The 8,879-nt window shown below is 37.0% G+C and overlaps 1 non-coding gene across 1 annotated transcript; it reads right to left on the bottom strand.

Moving 5' to 3' along the window:
* Positions 1-304: 304 nt before the first annotated feature.
* LOC138822180 (U6 spliceosomal RNA) lies at positions 305-411 on the bottom strand. The gene has a single exon (XR_011370376.1). It is a non-coding gene; the product is annotated as a U6 spliceosomal RNA (small nuclear RNA).
* Between the last annotated feature and the right edge of the window lie 8,468 nt (positions 412-8,879).

Here is an 8,879-nt window from a genome sequence, read left to right as displayed (position 1 = left end):
TATATACACCACATTTTCATGGTGCATTCATCTTCTGTGTGCCATAGAGGTGAGCTCCATATCTTAGCTATTGTAAATAATGCTGCAGTTAGCATCGTTGTGCTGGTAGTTTTAGTATGGTCTTCTTTGTGATCATTTGGGTAAATCCCTAGAATTGTGATTGCTGGGTCATAAAGGAGCTTTATATGGAGTCTTTTGACCAGCCTCCATACTGCTTTCCAAAGTGGTTGAACAAGTTAACACTCCCACCAAGAATCAAGTAAGGTTCCCTTGTGGCCACATCCCCTCCAGCATCTTTACTTGTAAAAATATGGAATGATTCAAGAATTTGCGTGTCAACCTTGCACAGGGGCCATGTTAATCTTCTCTGTATTGTTCCAATTTTAGAGAATGTGCTGCTGAATTGAGCACAGAGAATTTTTTATATATAAAGTGTAATTGATTTTCTTAAACTAGACAATTCAAAGAAAAGTAAGATTTGAAGATTTCTCGTGAAATTTTAGAAGCATGTACTTCTTATATAAGCACACATTTAAGAATAGACAAGATTAACATTTCAAAAACAAAATAATCCCAGATATTGTTGTTCAAGAGATGTGTAGGATGGGGGGGTATTGGATGGGGGGACAGGGGAAGGCTGGGAAGGGATGTGAAGGGTAAACAAAGGAGGAGGCTGCAATGCTTGATAAGAAATGTACTCATTATCTTGCCCATGTAATTGTAACCCCTCTGTACAGTATGTTCGCAAAAAATAAAAATAAAAAAAGAGATGTGTAGGAGGACGAATTCAATTATTCTGTACAAGGCACCTGTCATAATGAACACTGTGGCAAGTGTTAAGGTTTGTTAAAAGTTTTAAATATATTTAATTTTGGGAATTTGCTTATATAGGCCAAAATTAGGACTGTTTGTCAGGTCATACAACTTTTCTATAAATATTTAAGATTTATGGTAGCAAACATATGCTACTAAAATGTACACTTCAGAGTTTATAGAAACATTACTAATGAGATGTTGCAAAGTCTTAGTGTAAAGAAGCAGAGTGAAGAGTTAAGACTTTGTTAACTGCACAGTTTCTCTTAAAACTTTAGGGTTTCCTTACTTTATATGTTAGTGAGGAACAAATGATGATATAAGCCATATAGAAATGATGAGATGAGTCATAAAAAGCAATCTTAGTGGGTAACTTTAAAGACTACACATAGCCTATAAAACTCTTGTTGAACATCATAATCTTATTCAGTGTTAAATGTACAGGAATGTGAGAATAGTAAAATCAAATATGTAAGTACACTTCAAATAGTGAAAACACTAGTAATTCTTTGGTATTTTATTTTATTAATAATTAATATTTGTTATTATGTTTCTTTATTTGTGGTACTGTTTCCATTGTAATATAATAAAACTTTTTGTTATTCATCATCAGGAGGTACTTTGAGAAGGTGACTGGGATGGCCAAACCATTTTTTATAGTTGCATGTAGATTTACAAAAAGCAAAATTAAGAACAAAATATTGATTAAAAAATTATCAAGTACAGTCAGAATCAGGAAGGATGATAAATGTCCACACTTAAAATCTTAGCCCTAGGCTGAAGCAGTGATATTACAGAGTTGAGGTCACAAAAGTGAGAGACTGTATTTTGTTTTGTTTTTTACTTTGATTTTGTTGGCCATGGGGTTGAACTCTGGGGCGTGGTTGCTTTACCTCAGCTCAAGGCAAGTGCTACCACTTGAGCCACAGAACCACTTCTGTCCTTTTCTACTTATGTGATGCTGAGGAATCAAACCCAGGCCTGATGCATGCAAGGCAGGCACTCTACAACAGCCCCCATCCCAGCTCCTGATAGACTGGGATTTAAAAATTCATCTAAACAATATTTGCTTTCTGCTATGGGTTATATAATGAAATATATGAATATCTTTTCATATTTTTGTGCATTGTTATACTTCTAAATTTATACTAACCCCAGCCACTTTATTCTTTTCAAAGTCATGAAATATCTCTGAGAGTTTGCTAATGTGAAAATTGTTTTAGCATTTTAAATTTCTTCTGAGTCATTTTTATTTTTTATTAAAATCATATTTGGGTTGATGGATTATCATACATCAAATACCTTCAAATGTATATGTAGAGTCTAAAGATAACAGTATGAATATTCTCATACAGCTCTTTTTTATCTGTTATGCACTTTCAGTATTATTATATTTCTCCCTCTTTCACGCTCTCTCATTTCCTCTCTCACTTTCATGCTCCATGTCTGCTACATAGAACTTCTGCTGGTGAGCCGTGCACTGGTGGCTCACGACTGTAATCCTATCTACTCAGGAGGCTGAGATCTGAGGATTGTGGTTCAAAGCCAGCCCGGGCAGGAGAGACGGTGAGACTCCTATCTCCAATAAACCACCAGAAAAATGGAAGTGGCACTGTAGCTCAAGTGGTAGAGCGCTCGCCTTGAGCTGAAGAGCTGAAGGACAGCGTCCAGGCCCAGAGTTCAAGCATCACGACCTAAAAAAAAAAAAAAAGAATTTCTGCTGGTCTACTATTATCCTTGAGGATCCAGTGGCTTTGTGGGAACATGATGGGGACCAACATTTTCCCTTGCATTCTTTAAGAATTATGAGTGACATGCTATTATTCTTTGCCATTCTAAATGGCAAAACAACAGGTCTAGGAATTCCTTTTCACGTTTACTACTATTACAAATTTTATCTCATAGGAATCATTTGGATGGATATGATATTTTAACTTGGGCTGGGAAGGTGGCTCAGTGTTAGAGAGCTTGCCTTGCATGCATGAGGCCCTGGGTTCGATTCTTCAGCAGCACATAAGCAAAAAGAAAAAAAGCCAGAAGTGGCGCTGTGGCTCAAATATTAGAGCGCTAGCCTTGAGCTGAAGAGCTGAGGGACCGTTCCCAGGCCCAGAGTTCAGGCACCAAGACTGGACCCGCCCCCCAAAAAAAGATATTTTAACCTGTGACCTAAAAGTTCTTTTTCTTTCACAAACAACCTTTGTCTTTGATTATCAGTTTGTAACTACATGTAATTAAAATAAAGCTCTCCTATGGAAAATAGACTGAAGTTGTTCACAGGGATGAAAAAGAAGGTAATGGTGGAAGTGAGTACAATAGAGCACAGGTCCTCAGAGCAGTTTATCATGAACACTTTGTGAGAATGACAATGTTCTGGGAACTATAGATTAAGTCACTGAACAAAGATATATATGCATATATTTGTATATGTATATTTATTTATATATGCATATATGTGTGTATATGCCCTTATATTGTACACATATATGTTACTATACACACAAATTCACATATACATATACACATGTATACATGCACGCATGGAGAAAGACCCATAATTACAGCCAACACATGTTTCATTAGTTGCTGAAAATGCCTTAGATGGAATGCTTGGAACAAAATATGTTCAAGATGTGTTTGTCTCTAAGACTTCTTTTACCACTCCTCTTATCTCTTAAAACAGGTAGGTTTTGACAGGTTGGACTTGCAAAATGCAGTACACGTCATAGCAAGTTACTCGGAAACGTAAGTATGTAAAGATCATATGGTGTCTCCCTGATGCCCAAGGAATGCTTGCACACTCTCAACAACCAAAGTAGCAGGAGAATATAATGGTAAAGAATAAAATTATAAGGCTTTAAATGGCATCCATCTTTGAGCTTTTTTCCAACAGCCAGCATCAATTCCTAAGCAGATTAGTGAGTCCTCATAAAACTGGACCTCAGATCAACAGGTAACCAACTCATGTGAAAAGTCCTATGAGAGAAATGCTGATTGAGGTCTTGGTGATTTTCTGGCCAAGAAAATAAGAAAAGAAGAGATCATTTTTAATATATTAAAGTTTGAGAATAATTTGTAACCTGTCAATAAATGTGTAGAACACAACTAAACCAACTGAAAAAAAAAGGTGTCCATTTCATTTATATGCTCTTGGACTTGGTGAGTGATTTTACTTGTGTCTACACAAGTAGAATCAGCATAAATCAAGCCATCATTTCTTCATTTAATATACAAAGATAGGATTCAGGTTGACCCATTGTAATAATGAGATGTAAAAGACACTATCAGAGAGTGGGTAGAGGGATGAGTTGAGGAGGTGTGAAGAGAAGGGATGATAGGGGAACACAAAAGATGGGGTAAAAATGCTCAATAAGAAATGACTCATGCCAGGTGCCGGTGACTCATGATTGTAATCCTAGCTACTCAGGAGGCTGAGGTCTGAGGATTGTGGTTCAAAGCCAGCCAGGGAAGGAAAGTCCGTGAAACTCTTATCTCCAATAAACCACTAGAGAACCGGAAGTGGCGCTGTAGCTCGGGTGGTAGAGCAATAGCCTTGAGCTGAAGAGCTGAGGGACAGTGCGCAGGCCTAGAGTTAAACCCATGACAAATAATAAAGAAAAAAAATTGTATTCATTACTTTACTTATGTAACTGTAACCCCTCTGTACAGTATCATTACAAATATATATATATATATATATATATATATATATATATATATATATATATATATATAAGATACAAGGAAAACTTTTGTATTTATAGGAAGTTCTATTTGTCACTCAATATCAGTAAGGTATTGGTTTTAGGACCACAGGCATATTAAAACATTGGATACTCAACTATTCTACATGAACACAGGATATTATTTACATTAGAATCTGCCTACAACCTAGTGCAGTGTAATTGCTATGAAAATTTGTACTACATTCTATGTTTGTAATAAAAAATAAAAGCATATGCACTGTCAACAGATACAAATTATTTTCAGATAATTTTTGTCTGCATTTTGTGGATGGAATTGGGAGCACAAATTTCATCACCAAGACTGGTCTGCAAAATATAACAAAAAGCTAACACAGCATCATTGAATAGTACTGAACTCCAAGGAAAAGTACTTGAATTGAGACATTATGAGAAAGTGTAAGCATGCAAGTACTTTTTAGAAATACAGTACTAGTTTTCTCATGGAGAGCTTTCATAACACTTTGTGAAACACAAGCCAGAACCTCTCTGAAGAGTAAATGGTTTTCCCTCACCTTTCTGTCATGCTCAGTCATTATCAATCAACATATAGCTAATCTTGAATAATCCTTTAATAAGAAAATGTTGATGGAATGTTTATATACAGAAAACTTGGGAAGGCTAAATTTTTCCAATGAGGATAGTCTGTATTCTATGATCCAGCAGAGAGAAAACTAGGTAAGCATCCATTTACAACCTTCTGAATAATTCTGATTCTGCCCATATCAGTTATCTATCCATATCTGTGCCCGTGTGAGAGGATTTTAAATGACTTTAGTGTTTTAAAATTTAATTTTAAATGTGGAATGAAATTAGTTCCAATGCATTACCTTAAGATATTTAGAAACACCTAAAGGTGTCTAAGATTTTTTTTTATTTGAAGTGATGGGATATTGGAATTTGGTTCTCTATAGTATAAGCAATTTGCCAAAAGAATTGGCAAAGTAAAATTTACATTTGCAGCAGACTTGACAGTTATTTAATTTTGTATATTGAAAAAAGCATAAGCCTCAACAATATGTCAATGCTAACCTGTTATTTATCTCTAAAGGTTTATGCTTCTGGTCTCTTAAAATTAAAACCAATTTTCTTAATCTTTAGCTAGTTGTGCAAAGGGGTTTCACTCCACCATGTCAGCGTTGAATAGAGTGTATGTACATTTCATTGTACAACACATCTGGATCATTGTTAATCTTTCCACTTTTCTTCCTTCCCTTTTCCCAAACCCACCTATCCCTTCAAGTTTCCTACTTATATTCTCACATATGTATGTTGAGTGATCTGACTGTATTAGTCCAACATTTCCCCCTCCATTCTTCTGTCCTACTCCCTTTAAGCCCAGCTCCTTATTTAAGACTTATTTCAACTTCATGGTATTTTGTAAAATATCTCTTCCTTTGGCATTTGGCTTTGGGCTTGCCACATCCTCACTTCCATGTTTGACCTACATAAATGAGGCTATTTCTCCACATTTCCAATCTGTGAATGGCTGAGATAGGTCTCCTTTACTACTCACCTTCTGTCCTAAATTTAGAATTGGACCTTCAGGGCCATCAAATAGAGCTTTTTTACTTTCTACACACTGAAGATGGAAGGAAAATAATTTCCATGCTCTCAACATTATGCTACCCATCATGAATGTCCATCACTTATCACTTCAACAGTCTAAATTTAAAGTTATGTTTCTACATTCTATTCACACATTTTAACTGAATATCGAGGACAATTTACCTAGTATTGGAAGTTTAGGGACGATTTTCAATTTCTGATGATAGAAACAGGAGTCAGTTTTAATTATGCAGAACCCACTATGTAGTGAGTGCTGTAGTCTTCTAAATTTTCAATAAATTTCGAGTTACTTTTTATTAATAATTGAAAAAGTTTTATTTCAATATTTGAAATGCTGTCCCAATTATTTTAAAATTTTCACATTAAGTTAGAATGAACTCCCCCCCCCACACACACATTTCCCCTACTAGTTCAGGTTAAGTCTCCTTTGGCTTTATTGTTTGAGGGGATGAAGGTAAACAGATGAGGGTAAACAGAAAGATGATCATTACTCAGATATCTCCTTCCTCTTCTGTTTCTGCTATTCTTTTTTTAATTTTTATTTATTTTTATTGTGAAAATATTGTACAGAGGGGTTACAATTACATGGGCAAGATAATGAGTACATTTCGTATCAAGCATTGTAGCCTCCTTCTTTGTTTCCCCTAACCATACCTTCCCAGCCTCCCTGTTTCTGCTATTCTTGTAGAAAGGAAGAATGGAGCAGGGAACAAGAGTAATTCTTGGGCAAGGGAGCATTCTTGGCATAATAATTATTGTTTCTCAGAATCACTTAAACTGCATACTCTTGCCTTGACTCCAACAGTAACCTAACTCTGGCTTCCTTTGTGCAGGAGTAAGCACACTAACTGGTTTTACATGAAAATTTGTATTTTATATCTCAGCTTACTACTACCAAAAATACAAAGCTTTGGTTACATAAATGCAAAGGCACTGATTGTTCAACAATACCTTAGTGAGAAATAGACAATTCTACTCAGCTCCCCCTTCCTCTTCTATTATCCTTCCTTCCCCTCCCCTCCCATCACTTATCCTCTCTTCCCTTCTTCTTTCTTTATGTCTCTCTCCTCCATATTCATTTCTATCTTCTCTCTTTTTCTCTTCCAGTAGCAAGTGATTTGGTTTATCTGGCAATACATATGTAATTGAACAAATATGTTTTCTCCTCTTTTTGTGAATATTTATTATTAAGAAGTGAGTTCTAGCAGAGCACCAGTGGCTTACAGCTCCATACTGGGTGAGTTCAAATTTGACAATGGTAATTCAAAGCTATTCCAAGTAGATAAACCTAAGAGATTCTTTTCTCCACTTGTGGTAAAAGGAAGAAGTGAAGGTGTGGTTCAGGAGGTATAGAGTAAGCATTGGGAATTAAAGCTCAGATTGTTACACGAGGTATTCAGGAAAGGGTTAAGTTTATTCATCATTCCCGCTGGCACCAGGCCATGTTGGCCCTCCATGCAGCTGGGAAAGTCCTGGAAAAGACCTGAGAAAGAGAGCCTCTAGGGCTGGGCTAGGCCTTATCTAGGGTATGGGTGGAGAAAGGTGTGGCCACATCAAATTCAGATATGACCTCAGCAAATGCAGATGTAATATCTTCCAGGAGTGCCAGTTGCCTAGGTAATGCAGGTACTGGGAGGAGACTTTGCTTGGAGGAGGGTGGAATCTGCTCGCTATCCAGAAACAGACCTTATATTCCAGCCTTTTAATAATCATGAAATAGGGTGCGGATCCTTTCTGGTTACTTCCTGCTGACAAGGTGTGTCGAAATTAGGGGTAAAGGGCTGGAATTTGGTCCCATCCCAGAGAAGGCAGTGAGCTGCAGCTGTCCCTTGGTGAGTGTGAGTCCTTTGATAAAGTCTGGTGGAGGCAAGTCTCTTGGATGAAGTCTACAGAAAGTCTCATGAGGCATTGAGGAGCTGGAAAAAATTATTAGAGAGCAAATAAATGGCAAGTGGAAGGACTTGGGGCTGAAAAATGTTGGAAGAAATGTCCTTATCTGGTGACTAGGTAGAGGAAAATTCAGGTAACAAAGGCAAGAATGTGAATTCCCATCCAGTCAAAATGTAGACAGGTATGAACATTAGATGGCAGGCTTCTTATTTATATTGACCTCCTGGCTCTGGTTAATTTTGAAAGGGCAGGCACAAAATGCATGATATGACATCATCTCCTCTTACTCCTCTCCATGGTCCCTTGTTCCCCAGACTGGCTGAGTCTAGGGGCTCGTTTCTGGGATGACTTCTCTCAGTGAGTATTCATGGAGATTTGAATTCAAGGCCTGGGCACTGTGCCGGAGTATCTGCTCAAGGCTAGTGCTCTTACAGTACCACTTCCAGTGTGTGGCGGATTAGAGGTAAGAGTCTTCAGCCATACTTCCAGCCTGGCTCTTTGCAGATTAGTTGGGAGATGGCGTCTTAGGGATTTTTTCAGCACCGGTTGGCTTTGAATTGCAATCTTTGTCATGAAAACTCTTTATTATTTCCAATTAAACAACATGGAGATCAATTAGAATAAGTAGAGTTTACCTAGTCCTTACCAAGAATTGACCAAGTAATATGCTGCAATGACAAAACTCGTTAGATGTGAGAATCTTAGCACATATATGCCCAATATTTTAGAATCACGTACACAGTACTAGAATACATAACACAAAACCAAAAAGGCAAAACTCAAAATCTAAAATTTTTTACATTAATATTTAGACATCTTTGCTAACAAAGCACATCAGATAGTTGAGCCTCAGGTACCAGGGTCTGA

This window comes from Dipodomys merriami, unplaced genomic scaffold, assembly GCF_024711535.1.
Source record: "Dipodomys merriami isolate MVZ:Mamm:240054 unplaced genomic scaffold, mDipMer1.0.p SCAF_997, whole genome shotgun sequence".
Classification (NCBI taxonomy): domain Eukaryota; kingdom Metazoa; phylum Chordata; class Mammalia; order Rodentia; family Heteromyidae; genus Dipodomys; species Dipodomys merriami.
The sequence above is the reverse complement of the archived record's forward strand: the minus strand, read 5'-3'. Positions and strand labels throughout refer to the sequence as shown.